The 13,758-nt window shown below is 39.8% G+C and overlaps 1 pseudogene; it reads right to left on the bottom strand.

Annotated features, from left to right (window-relative positions):
• Positions 1-1,194: 1,194 nt before the first annotated feature.
• On the bottom strand, positions 1,195-3,588 carry LOC110451903 (annotated as a pseudogene).
• Positions 3,589-13,758: the final 10,170 nt, after the last annotated feature.

The following is a 13,758-nucleotide window of genomic DNA, read 5'->3' as shown; positions in this document are numbered from 1 at the left end:
TCAGTTCCGCGCTATCACAAGGAGACAAACACAAACATATCACAGCCTCCCAGGACACGCATGCATCTTGCACACGAGGGAGGCCGTCCTTAAATGACCAAAGGTGTTGATAGGACGTTAAACAATATTATTACACCTCTACTTTATTTACTCTATATAAAGTAATTGGTTAAATCGACATCGAATATATCCCCACTTTTGCCTGACTGTGTTTGAGTCCTGTGTGTTAGTCTGGGAACTAAAACACACCCACACTCGGGTGTTTCCGCCGGGCCAATCAGGCGAAAGGTGGGCGGAGCTTGTTACCGAACTCGGCAGTGACGCGCGAGGTGGGCGGAGCTTGCTACCGAATTCGGAAGCATTTGGCTCAATTGCCATCAAAAGGGTAGTTGGGACGTGAAGCCATACAGCTTATGGTTTACAAATATTTTCTAGTTAAAACTATCTCTCCAGTGAGTATCGGTATAATAAAACGGTTAAAGTATGGGGTTGAGGCATATAGCAAGTTTCTGGTGTCCCTTGATCATGCCTATTCCCTCGGCTTCGCCTCGGGAAATAGACCTGGTCTCGGCACACCAGAAACTTGCTATATCCCTCAACCCCATACTTTTACTGTATACTAAACCATACCAAACCAAACCAATCGCTCCTCAGTCCAGTAATGTCCTGAAGGCTATATCCCTCAACCCCATACTTTTACTGTATACTAAACCATACCAAACCAAACCAATCGCTCCTCAGTCCAGTAATGTCCTGAAGGCTATATCCCTCAACCCCATACTTTTACTGTATACTAAACCATACCAAACCAAACCAATCGCTCCTCAGTCCAGTAATGTCCTGAAGGCTATATCCCTCAACCCCATACTTTTACTGTATACTAAACCATACCAAACCAAACCAATCGCTCCTCAGTCCAGTAATGTCCTGAAGGATGGTGCTTGTCCCATGGGGACATGGCCAACATGAAGACGAGCACCATCCTTCAGTCTAAGATGACGTTCCTCGTCGGTTATTGTATCAAGTTGTTCAGCTCCGAAAGTGTCGGCAGATGGGAGGAGGGATTGGTTTGGTTTGGTATGGCATGTATCATGCATGATTCGACAAAAGGCTGAAGGTTAATACACTACGCAATACAACATTCATGACACTAGAATTCAGCAGATTCTCGTCCGTTGATCTAGTCTTTGTTACCTCATCATCTGATCCTTTCTCCGACGATTCCTCAGCGACAAACGTGTGACCAGGCTCGGCTATCTCTCTCGTGATGACATTACTATCTACAGGGTAAATACCCGCCATAATAGATCAAATATAGCATTAAATATCATACGTAATGATATGAAAATAATTTTGTTCCAACTGAATTTCATAAGTTCATTCATGACATAGTCATTCCCGGTCGGGGACTATAGTTTTGCGTGGTGTCCGTCCTCCTTCCGTTATCTTGTCTGGGCTCTGTCTCATACACTACTTGTCACTGGAACTTCATACTTGGGGTATGGATTCACCTTGGTGAGGCGGTGTGTCATGTATCAAAAGTAGGTCACTCTGACCTACATTTTGACCTTTGACCTACATCAAAGAAAAGGTTTGTCCGGGCTCTATCTATTACACTATTAGTCACTGGAACTTCAACCTTTGGGTATGGGTTCATTTGGTGAGGCAATGTGTCGTATATCAAAGTATGTCACTCTATGTTTGACCTTTGACTTGCATCAAAGAAAAAGCTTGTCCGGGCTCTATCTCCTACACTACTAGTTACTGAAACTTCTTGCTTGGGGCATGGGTTCACTTGCATTCAAAAAGAAGCATACTTGCCTGTCAAACAAGGTGGAGGAAGAATACATCATAAGATCTGCTACTTCTCTACCAAGTCACTTTCAAAACGTTGGACGGTTATACTATCAGCTATTAAAGACGGACTTCAGAACTACTGTGTTGGTCCCCGTGCACATAATGGAACCAACCAGATTCTTTGTTCTATTTGTTGCGAGATGTGTCTTTTCCCTGTGTGTTGACTGCGAGTTACTTTAGATTTTTGCTTACTTTACTTGACTTTCAGTTTCCATACTGTATGATTCTGATACATTGGTATGCCCATTTAAAGTGTTATATTTACTTCTGAATACAATTTACCAGATTCTGGAATTTACCAGATTCTGGTATCACTCATTCAGAGATAATATGACCAATTCTAAATTTGAATCGATGAAATAACCCATTTAAATAAGTTTTATCACCAATTCAAATAAGGACTGTTGATTATGCACCTACGAATGGGTGACACCAGACACCATTGTTTCAAATTAGTGACATTGCATCTTTTAATCCGTGATATCACTTATTCTTTTGAACTTCTGAATCCTGATATCGCTTACTAAAGTTAATGATATTCACATTTATACCAGCAAATGCAATCAAATAATGAAACGCTGTATAATACATAGTGTCACAAGATGTAATTTAATAGTAAAACGGTACCACTTACCAGTAAACATCCACCAGATTTACTTGCAATAGTAGCACTGACACTAATACTTATTGAATACGGTGGGTATGTCAAACATTCATATATATAATTAGTTTCTGCATGAATTTATCATCTGTGCATTTTTTATTCGGTGGGGGACGTTAATTCGCCGAATTTTCTTGTTGAATATTGTATTTGTTTGAAGAGTTATAAATTGAAATCACTATGAGTCATATGACTTATTTGAAGCTTGTGATTAAAGTCTAGGGTTTGTAAAAGAGGAGGAATGCTTCCCAGCTTTTTTGCAAAGGTTTCTTTGCTAATAGGGCTTCCAGGGTTCTGTTCTCTCTTGTATGCTTCCTTGCAACCTGGTGCCATCTTGTCTTGAAAGGGCCGAACACACCCTTGTATAAAATAAAAGCTGCATTAAGTAAGTGGCATTGGGGTACAGCCGAAACAGTTCAATTCCCTTCGACTTTGCATCCTTGAACACAGTCATGTCGACGTGACTACTGACGTTGTCGATGAGACCGGTCTCTCTTGTCCACTGTGCTTGTCAAAATGACACAAGAACATTTTAAAGGTATTGGTATCCATCCACCCTTTCTTTGTGTATGTCATTTCGCTACCCTCCGAACCTCCTGTCAATGGATTGTATCCCTTTTGCTTTGGTTACGGGAAAATATGGGATGGTGGCATCGTGTCCCCGGCGGCACTCCCGCAATACATCACTGTAAAGGCTATGGCCTCCTAGTATATGAGGAACAGTTTATGTTGTTGCTTTTTATTGGACCAATCACGTTGCTTGAAGTGCTCCCCATACTTAATCCAGTTTCATCAGCATTCCAAATCCGTTAAGAGAGGTTAATGAGGTCCTTTTTAAACAGAAAATTTCTGAAGTCAGAATACCACTTGTCTGTTTGGTTTTTATCCAGTTTTGCACAGCACATTTCCAGCGGTTTTTCTTTCCTAGGTTGAATTATACCTGCTCTCCTTGCCGTGAATGCATAGTACCAGTTGAATCCAGGCCTACCTTCTTTAAATGGACTTGGTCTCTTATCTTTGGTGATAATGCCTTGCGTGAAATCTAGGAATTCTGAGGGTTTAAGGCCCATTCGCCTGCTCTTCCGGGTTATCGAAGACTGGTACAGATCCTTTCCTTTTATCAAGGCCTAGCTTACCCAATAACCTTCTGTGAGGAAACCCATGTGATAACGAACGCTCTTGAGTGAGCTTCATAGATAACACTTACACGAAAAAAACAAATCCAGTCAAAATCTACCACTAAATCGCATAGACCTAGCAAGTCAATTCACTTGCATAATTTGGGAAATCGCGCGTGCACAAATTCCGTTTATGAAAGCCGCCATTTTGGATCCACCGGATGTATAACGATTTCATACAAATTTATTATATTTCAATACAGAAACAAACGGTCTGAGATAACGTTTCTTTTCTTTTTCAATTTTAACGATTTATATGACGTAACGCCTATTCCTGGCCCATTTCTTACTATCGAGACCAAACCTAGCACACAGATAAAACCTGCGTACAGCGTCATCAGGCATTATGACGTCATAATCGATATTTCCCACGTATATATTTTATAAGTTATAAAGAATAAATGTCAGGCATCTGTGTTTTGAGATTCTGAGTAGGCTACAAGAAGCGTATAGTTACATGAAATACATGTAGTTTATTTTACACAGTCAAATAGGAAAATTCACAATCATTAAGTTTTTAATCAAATTTAGTATGAGTCGATCAGGTTATATAAATAACAACACCAATATCATAGAAAATTTTCATATTGTGTGTGTAAGAAATCCGGTCTCGAGTCCATGTAACAGAAAACAAGATACATGTATATGTCAGGAGACGGTTTACAAACTCGCGTTAGAACTTGCAATCCAGGGATTATCATGAAAAGCCAAATTGGCCTATATCTTATAATCGGACAACTTGCGTATTGCAATTGCAATGCTAATATGGTGATGACGTCATTTGTATTAATTCGATAGTACTTTGCGTCAGTGAAAGTTTTGGCTAAAAAGGGACCCGTTGTTTTTCTCTGAAAAAAATTACAAATAATAAATACTTTCTTGTTAATACCAATATTCGATAACTCTAAATAATTGAACCATAATATAAGGTTTTGTGTAATGCTTTGCACATGCTACATTATGTATGTGCATCTAGTCGACGAAATGGAGATCTACATATTACATTAAAATTTGCTAAATGTAAATATTCAATTTCTGCATTTTCAGTTTTCATTTTTGATTCTGCAACTTTACTTTATTATGTTGTCATTTGATGATTAATACTAGAAATGAAAAAGACTTCACGTGGCAAGAGATGATAACGGTTTAATTGGTTTAGCAGAACTGGACTAGGTCGATCGTCGGCGACTTTTAAACAATTGGATACACATGTCTTTCCTTATAAATGTGAATGTCTATTGGCTTTGAAGACACACTTGTTAACATGTTTACTAAAATGTTATTACAACAAGAAGCTTAAAGAAGCTCTACATTTTGTGCAGCTATACAGTCGCGATTATCACGAATTAAACATATCTGTATACACTCCTTAGTTTTATTATTCTAAAATATTTATAATGACGAATAGGGCATATTAGGAATGAAATACCTTTATATATTATTGAATTGAAGAGTTTAAATGTTGATTCAGTGTCCAGCTATTAGCATCTGGTAGGAACAACTGAAGGAACATTCCGAGATGTCCCTTGTTTATAGCGACGTCACAGCTTAACTTCACACCCGGTCGACTTTTCATTCAGTGAGCGTTTGACAGGCCGATGTGCATGCCATTTCGGGGCGGTTATTTATAAATATGATGATCTCCTTCTATGGTACTCATTTGGAGTTCAATCATGTCCTTTGGGAGTCACATTTTGGTCGATGATATGGATTTGAGGACAAACGGCCCGATTCCAGGTAGGGTAGCAAGTTGTCGTGAATTCGGTGTGTGGTATTTCACACCGTCACAACAAGTAGTTGGAACTGCTCTTAGCTCCCGAAATCTATTTAACAATGTGGAGGAAAATCACTCACCTGTGTTTGGTTGAACGTCAAAATGTAAAAAGTCTAAGGCAGATGACTTTCCCGAAATTCACCACACTGTTTGCATTGTAAACATGCTTTTTTGGTATCAAAATAATCATGTGACATATTCACCTATTCGGGCGATTAAGGGGTAATTTTGTGTAACGGTATGATTACCTGCTATTTTGATATGGATTTCAATTTTTTCTGCTCTTCAAATATTTTAAACCATATGTGCACGTGCAGTCATGTTCATACGCACGCGTGCCACGAAACACTGATCCGCTATAGACACCTAAACCCGGTTCGGACAATGCTCTTTCATATTTGTAAACAGTGGTTTCCTTACAGAACATCGTAATTGCCATAAATAATACAACATAATTCATCAAGCAAACAGTGTTTCATGTTGTGGTTAATTAACTTTTTACGGTAATTCTTCTTCTGCTTTTACTTTCAAGAACAATGCTATGTTGACAGGTTTGTACATTCAATTCCCGTCTAGCTACGCTAATTATAATGTAAATAGTTTTTACCCATAGTGATCCGCTGTAGACACCAATCCGCTACTACCGTAACAACTGTATACATCTTAGAATAATAAGCTCATAATCATGTTTTACACATTGTAAATTGTGTACATATATAGTTCTGAGCCTGGCATAAACTTGGTTACTACCTGTGAAAGAGGAGAGCAAAAATTCCCGGCCAGACCGGGGTTCGAACCCGGGACCTTCCTAACTCTAGATGGACACCCTACCAATGGAGATATCTGGTCGCCGATGATCGACCCAGTCCAGTTCCTCTACATTGCTATATCAAATTCCAATGTGATAAGTAAAGCAGAGGGAGAATGTAAAAATTAATGCAAAGGAAAATACATGTAAAAAAAATAAGAAAAAAATGGAAATCTTGAAAGAAAAGGTCAGTTTTCTAAAGATATTTCTATAGTGTAGTGGTCATCACACTTGCCACTCTGTGGTGGGAGACCCAGGTTTAAATCCTGGTGGAAATACTAGCACAACTTGAAATTATGTAAATACTGCAAACATATATAAACATAAACAACTTATTATTTAGAACTCCTCCATACATTTACCATTACTTGGTACATTGTATATAAGTTTCTATGCATCCTTCTTAATTTGTTCTTTACTGTATTTATACAACAACAGGACATTCGAACATCTTGGTAGGCAGTGAGTATTACATTTATGATTTGTGAACTTTAATCAGAAAATTTATTGTTTTTAGTTATCAAAGTCTTAATGTTGACCTCTTGTGATTGCCTTTTGTCCATCATGGTCACCATATCATTTCAATTTTGAAGGAAGGTTCCATGGTCAAATGCAGGCCAAATTAAATGAATTACATATGGATATAATCCACCAGGAGTTCGAGCCGAAAATAGGTCAAATAAACTAAATGTTCAACAGTCTTCTCATTCAGGCACAGATGTGCTAGAATCCAATACTCTTCATAGATGGAAAGGTCCTGTAGTGCTATTTCAAATTTATGAATATTTTGCTACCTCTAGGTCATTCATTCTTCCTTGAGATGGGGTAAAAGGGGCATTACGCTGAAGTAACATGTTTTTGTCTTTTTTTTCAAATACTACATAAACATATCAAGTGAGACTCCTTATGGGAAAAAAAGATCGGATCTGGCTAAAACAGATTCATAAAAATGATTAAATCTAAGATGATCATCGGTGTTTCTACCTGTCTGACCAACGTTTTGTTCAGGGATTTCCCTCTACTAGCGCATGTGCATAGCACACCATTTCTTTGTAAACAAAATGACTGGCCGTGTGAAGTTAGCAATAGAAAAGTGTTGTACCGTGTCAGCTACGAAGCGAAAAGTCGCCAAATGGTCAAAAGGTATCGCAGGGGGTAAGTTACGGAATCATTATTGACAGTGGGAAGTATTCAAAGCAGAAAATAACTGCCCTAGCAGTTAGTACGGTGCATGTATTCTTCCGGATAGCCGGTTAAGCTGAAATGAAATCGACAGAAATGCTAGCGCTGTTTATGTTATGAATAGATATCTGAAACTATTAACCTTGCTAGTAGTAGTATCATTGTGTGAGTTTGAACACACATGAACTTAGTTAAATATGTTAATGGGCATGTATCGGAGACAGTTCACTTTGTGTTTCTACAATTATACTGTGGTTTATGCGAAAGGAAGGGGTACTTGACTGGTTAGTTTGATTTTGCCATGAGGCCCTCCAAGGGATTACTGTTGTGATGGCCACGGCGTATTCTGTTCTGTCCTCTGTCGGTACTCGGGGTCAAATGAGATACGTTCATTCATTCATATCTTTATTCCTCCAATTATGAAGAGTTATATGAAATAAATATTTTAAATACACAATAGATATAAGAAAAGTAATACAGTTACAAAATAATGTATAATGACTGAAAAAATAAGCTGATTGAATGATGCAAACTTACATTTAACGATTGCATAGCCTTCAACCAGTATAATACAAAAAGGTTATTTACAGGAACCCATGTGTTATTGGAAGATAAGAGCAGAGGCTTTCTCTTCAAAATTGCAACAGTCTCGTACAAAAGACAAGAAATGATCGTCGTCTTCTCCAAAAAGATCTCGAAAAAGATCAGGAGGAGAGCCAAGAAACGTTTCATGAAGAATTGTTCGATGGTTCACTAGCTCCAGCTTAAGAAAATCAAACTCGGAGCGGGAGACGGGTGCAGACTCATCCATGATGTTGCCCGAGCAGTCCATTACTGAAGTATCAAGCTGACGTATTCTGTTCTGTCCATTGTCGGTACTCGGGGTCAAATGAGATACTTGCGCTTTTAGATTTACATAATTTATAATATTACCGGGATCAGTAAAATGGTATGATTTAATTATATTGCTGTATTAAACGACTTTTTTTTTAGTACTAATATGAATACCAGGCCTCCTCTGGCGTGACGACGCACTATATAAAAAAAAATCGCTCTTCGTCAGAAAGCTACGTTATCGCAGCTAGATTAAAAATGTCAAAATAACGGACCAGGATGAATAACTGAGGAAGGAGAACCTACTTCTAGTAAACAGGATCGCATAATAAAAAAATTAGATCGTAATTTTTCAACAGTTCTTGTTTTCATATGATGTTGACTTAGAATGTATGATCATGCCACAACCTTTTCTCTATAAATAATTAATTTTCGACTTCAGGTAGAATCGGAATACGTATTGAAAACAGGGGAAAACATATTTTATTACGTTGTAAAAATGGCGCGTGCTGCCGATCATACGGCTTCTGTTTCGAACAAAAGGAACTGGTTAAAGAAAAGTAGTCTCAACATAAAAAAAGTCCATTTACAAGTATGCTTTAATCTCTGTAAAGTATTGAAAAAATATAATTGTTAAGTATCTCAACACTTTCCATATCTGACACATATTCAACATGTACACGTAGTGGTTTTGCCATACAGTTTATTGTGTGTGATGGCTAATATGACTTACTAAGTGTTAGCGTATGGAGACAGTGAAAGTGGGAAAGAGAGTATATATACATTTATATGCATGGTCTAGAAGAAAAAAATCGGCCAAAGACATTGAGTTGTACAATGTAATGAATAAATTCACAAACGTTTATCTTTTTTCTAGTTTGTCATTGCATATATGCACTTTATGTAAACATTTAAAAAGGGATATTCATCTCGTCAATATTCCTTTTTACAGAAAGGTTTGTCCCATGGTTGAGGGAAGGTGTTTAGCCCCGTACCATCTGTACCGGTCGCATTCCGGTACTAAATTCAATATATATTTATATATATCTACTTGATGTTTATGCCTATTATCATTGTTGCATTTAATTGTAAATGTATTACGGGAGAAGGCTGTGATAAATTGTAAAAGGGTCATAGCAGGAGATGCCCGAACCAGAGGAACTCCTGCCAAGACATTGCTCTCGAGAGTCCACCAACAAGCTGATTCCTGTACACATCCCACTGCCGAGACACCGGAGACCAAACTGACAGAAGGAACAGCTGGAGCGACAGATGTGAAGCCGACCCAAGGGAACCACATCCGCCAGTGAATTCGAGTCCTGGCGTTTCCAATTGGAAGTGTGGGGAATCGACGTACGTGTTGAACGTACTGTGGTCGATAATAGGCCTCCAGGCACCGGACTTCTTCTTCACGAGGAAGACCCGGGAGTAAAACCCTGGAGACCACCGGTCCGGTGAAAGTCCCTCGATCGCGCCCTTCGCGATCATGGCCTGAACCTCCGACCTGAGAGCCTCCACCTTTCCCGGAACGGAAGGAGAAGGGAAAAAGATAGGCTCTCGTGTCAGAGGTGGATCCCGAAGGAGCGGGATGCAGAGACCCTTCGACACAACCCCTAAGGCCCAACTGTCTGATGTGATTTCCTTCCATTGAGGAACGAAGTGGGACAGCCGATGCTACTGGCTAGTCCGGAAGGGGCCAATCTAGCCCTTCCCAAACCACATCGGCGGAGCCTCCCGAGCCCAAGGGCGTGGGAGCGGCGACAGACAGTGGACAAGGAGTTACAAAGGGCAAGGAAGAGTCAGAACCCTTCCTACCTCTGGAAAATTTGGCTTTGCCTCGACCCCTATGGGAACCCCTACCGCGGAAGGAAGATTTCCGACGTTCCGCCAGAGCGGAAGTCGGAGGGGCAGCCTGCTGCTGAAAAGCAGCCGTCTTTGCCTTCTTCCTCCTACGCCTGGAGGAGCCAGAAGCCTGCATATTCATGCTAGCGCCCTTGCCTGCAGAATTGTGGCGTGCATCCTCAGACGCAAACGGGTCCAACCTCATCTCAGATTGCACTGAGGGAAGGACCCCACCAAACAAATCCTTGCCAGTCAAGGGAGCCTCCTAAAGGGTAGCCCGATAGGAATCGCCGACTGGCAGTCCAGAAAGGACCGACAACCGGAGGGCAACAACAAGGTGTGACATGGCAGCCGACAGTAAGGCCATCGCATCAAGATGTGCCTTGCAAATTGCCTGGCTGAGGCGCTCCATCAGTCCAACCTTGCTGGGGAGCTGCTCCACCGACTTGCAGCTCGCAGCTAACAACGCAGAAGTAAACCAGTCTGCGTAGGACAGAACATGGAAAGCCAGCCTAAGGAGACGCTCCAACTTAGAGTGCTCCCTATGCCCCATCACAACCTGGTCAACACAGCGTCCCGGCCACTTATCCAGATGCCTCTCAAGAGAAACGGAAATAAGGGGACAAGACTGGGTCGTGGATGCGGTACGTATCTGCAGCTAAATCTACGATATCAGCAACCACGACCTGTAAAGCCGAGAGGGAAAAAGGCTTGCGAGCCTTGCTCACCTTCTGCTTTAATAAAGCGTTGACCTGAACGAGGGACAAAGCAACACCTCCGAAACGAACCCCGGTGAAGACGCAATAGAGGTCGAAATTTCGCTGGAATTCTCCGAGGGCTTAGGCCTAGCTTTAGCCCTCGCCCCACACCTACCCCTCCTACCCGACTTACCTGCACGCTCTCGCGGGCGGGGAGAACCACCGGCAGGAGGTTAAAACAAAATAAAGTAATATAGTATAAAGGATACAATATATCGGTACAAACAACGCCAGTAGCAGTTGGAACCCCGTAGTAAGAAACCAAACCACGTCCGTAAACACGGAAGGCTGAAGGAATTATGAAGTGGGAAGCATGGCTTCGTGTCTGATCACGTGCGTGAATACTGTCGTCTGATTGGTGGGTTTTCCAGTGGTTCCCTATGGGGGGGGGGGGGGGGGGGGGTGATTCTTTATTTACGTATGTGCATTATAATGACTGTGGTAACGTATTTTGAAATAGAATTGTATTTTCTGAGATTGTTTTTTCATTAACCCCGTGTTATTGAATCATTCCTCCACTGGAAAGGGTACATTTAAGATAATATCTTATTTTATTATTTCTTTTTTTTCTGAAAATTGTCAGCAATATATGTCGGACAATTATGTACCAGCTATATATATATCTGATACGTATATGTTAATCACTCACAACATGCATTTCACTCAAGGAATTCAAAAAGCCTTTTTTTTTTTAAATATTTGAACTGTTTTTTTTTTTTTTTTACATCACTACAACAAATTACATAATTGCATTACACCTTAATATGTTCATATATCCCTTGTATAACTTGGTGAGAACACTGGTGTACATGCAATCGTTCTGTTTATACCTATTGTAGTATCAGGCTTCTGACGATACTGGCACAGTGTATAACCCTAATGACATCTGGTTTAGGTTCAAAATATGTTCTCAATATGATGGTTTTCTTACATTAAAATGTAAATCATTAAATTGTTTTATTATTTGATTATTCAAGAGAAATGGATATTGCAGCAAGTGATTCTTCAATATTGGAATATTGAGAAATTGAATGCTGGTTTAGATTTACAAAATGGGTACCATTATTACTTAATACTGAATACTGATTTAGAATCATCTTTCAGCTAATTGTATTGCCTTTGCATGTCACCCAAGCATGGTTACCTTCCTAGGGTCCTGTCACCCAAGCATGGCTACCTTATAACATTGAAACCAGTGTCCTATAATGAAATACACCTACTGCCAATCCGGAGGCACGGTAGTCTAGTGGTAGGACGCTGGTCTCGTGACCGAAGGGTTGCGGGTTCGAGTCACGGCACTGTGTTGTATATTTGATCAAGACACTTTACTCCGCTTGTTCCAGTCTACTCAGCTGTAAATGAGTACGTGGTTGGGCAGTGCTGGAATTGTTCAATGCTAGCTTTGAGCGCCGAAATGGCAGCACCGGCTGTATGCTCCCCACGGAGATGAGAAATATATTTGCTGATTGCAAAGGCCCTATAACCACGGTTAATAATTTGTGAACCTCTTTGAGACAACCTACGAACTAGATTGTGATAAAGCGGTTTATAAGAACTTTAAATTATTATTATAGACAACTACCAAAGTGTACCCCAGGTATGTTACCACCCAGGGATACAAGCATGCTAGCCACTTCCAGGGGTCATACATGGCTAAGGTATACAATAGGTTACAGTTTGGTTTTTAAAACCAAATACAATTACAACTTAAGCCCAACTTACGTTTCATCGTGAACATCGATATGTTTTACTAGTTCGGGGCATTGGGCTAGGCAAACATATAGATTTTTGGATCAGGGCATATCTTCTTTACTATTTCAGCCGGAGTAACCAGATTTGGTGCACTAGGACATCTTGGGATGGCGGGGTAAAGTTGGTCACTATAACCTCACTGTGACCTATATGCTTCCTGACATAAGTGTACTGTTTGTTAGATATAGCAATTCTTACCGGTAGGGGACTATGGATTGCCTAGCAATACTTTGCCTTGTTAATAAATGGTTTCTTTGCACAGTAGATCCTATTTCTGTCATTTTGTCTTGAAAAATGTTGGTGCTAAAGGGATCAGGCGATATATTGACAAAGGTGTTGAAATAATAGTGAATTAGTAATAACAAAAAGGCCTATATTTAATGTCTTGCAGGTTTTCTTAATTTAGATACTATTTTTTATAACCACTATTCATTTTATTTTCTTGTCAGAATATTCGGCGCACCCATGTCCTAAGTAGGGATTCTGTTCGTTTGGTTCCCTTCAAGCACTTAGCTGTGGCGCCGCAGGCGCCCGAGATCTACTCTATCATCACAAAGGCTACCGAACTATGTGCGCTGACTTATATTCAATTCATTTCAATTTATTGACTGTAGGCCTTACGGCCCATGAGTACATATAACATGCAATACATAGGATGTGAAACAGCAAGACAAAAGTGGAGTACGAGTTAAAGCAATACAGCTCTTATCTTATTTGCTCCAAAAATAAATTTACCGAGACGGCTTAATTCCTTGTTGTTATTGACACACAATAACTATTAATCTAAACATTGAAGGTTTTTGCCAATATTATTGTTTGATATATTGACTTCTTAAGTCGTTGTACATATTACATATTAATACAAATGATATGATATTCGTCTTCTACTTCAGTAGTCGACTTACAAATTGCACAATATCTCCTATTCCGCTTAATATTTCTATAACGACCGGTTTCAATTGCCAAAGAATGTGCAAACAAATGAGGTTTTGTTAAACATATTCTATATTTCTTAGGCATGTACTTAGTTAAATAAAACTGAATGGAATAATGGTTTACGATATGCTTATATAAAAATCATTTCGATGAATTCTCTAATAAACCTCTCAAAT

The sequence above is a fragment of the Mizuhopecten yessoensis genome, unplaced genomic scaffold (genome assembly GCF_002113885.1).
Source record: "Mizuhopecten yessoensis strain PY_sf001 unplaced genomic scaffold, ASM211388v2 scaffold6285, whole genome shotgun sequence".
In the NCBI taxonomy this organism is placed as follows: Eukaryota; Metazoa; Mollusca; class Bivalvia; order Pectinida; family Pectinidae; genus Mizuhopecten; species Mizuhopecten yessoensis.
Note: the sequence above shows the minus strand (reverse complement) of the source record. Positions and strands in the feature narration are given on the sequence as shown.